The following is a 1,425-nucleotide window of genomic DNA, read 5'->3' on the forward strand; positions in this document are numbered from 1 at the left end:
GTTTTATATTTTACATTAAGGGCTAGAATTTTATTTCGAGTTAGTTTTGTATAAGGCGTGAGACATGTGAGCCAAGTTTCCCTTTTTGGATCTAGATCGGACCATCGAACCAGCATCGTTTGTTGAAAACACCATCCTTTCTTCATTGAACTGAATTTGCATTTTTTGCCAAAACCCAGTTGACTGTGTGTGGGGGTCTGTTTCTGGGCTTTCTCGTCAGTCCCGTTGATCTAGGAGTCTTTGCCTTCATAGTAACGTACTTTCTTGATTACTGCAGCTTTTTAGTAAAATCCGGAGATAAGTAGTAGACATAGTAAAATAAAGCGAAACGAGGTAGTGTGAATCTTCCAACAACGTTCTTTTTCTAAATTGTTTTGGCTGGGCCGGTTTATTTGTGCTTCCGTATTAATGTTAGAGTCAACTTATCGACACCTTCAAAAAAATCCGCTGGGGACACGATTAGATATGTGAATCAATTTCGATCAATTTGGGGAGAATCGATATCTTGACAATATCGAATCACCCAATTCATGAACGTATTCTATCTTTCCGTTGACGTCTGTCTTCGATTCCTCTCATCAGTGTTTTATAGTTTTCAGCATACAGAATCTACACACTCTTTGTTATATCATCTTTCATTTTTTGGGGTGCTCTTGTAAGCGGAGTGGGTCTTGAACCTTTAGAATCCTAATCGTTCGTTGCTAGTAAAGAGAAATAGAATTAGTTTCGCATATTGACTTTCTACCGAGATCTCGCTCAACTCTCTTAATTCCAAGAGTTTTCTGTAGTTTCAGGGGAGATTTTCTACGTCAACATTCACATGTTGCAAACAGAGATAGTTTTGCTTCTTGGTTTTCTTTTCTTTTTTTTTTTTTTTAACGCCTACAGTGCCTGGTCTTCCGAGGGGGTCTCCCATCCAAGTACTGACCAGGCCCGACCCTGCTGAGCTTCCGGGCGCGTTTAGGGTGGCGCGGCCGTAGACGCTTCTTCGTGTTCGATCTGTGAGCCGTTTCTTTCTTTCCTCGCCTTACGGTACCGGCGAGGCCTCCAGGAAAACGCCGAATCGCAGCTGTGGAAGAGGATCCCCAGGCCCGATCCCCGTCTTAGGGGAAAGCATTTGGTCTCGCGCCAGTTAGCACGGTACGGTTTGGTTTTGGTTTTTATTTTTTAAGATTTCCTAAGTTAAGGAAGTTCTCTTCTATTCCTAGGTTGCCGAGAGTTGTTTACTTTTTTCCTTTAATTACGAATGAAAGGTGAATTTTTTTTTTTTTATCAGTTTTTGCTTCCTAATCGTCTCATCTGTCATTCGAGCCTCTGTCGTTAGAGACCAGTGTTTCCTTCTTAGAGAACCGATCCCCTTCTCATTATGGGTTTCCCCTCTCGTTCTTCGCAACATTTCATGTTCGGAGTCTGCTTTGTCCGAGA

The sequence above is a fragment of the Pteropus vampyrus genome, unplaced genomic scaffold (genome assembly GCF_000151845.1).
Source record: "Pteropus vampyrus isolate Shadow unplaced genomic scaffold, Pvam_2.0 Scaffold187, whole genome shotgun sequence".
In the NCBI taxonomy this organism is placed as follows: Eukaryota; Metazoa; Chordata; class Mammalia; order Chiroptera; family Pteropodidae; genus Pteropus; species Pteropus vampyrus.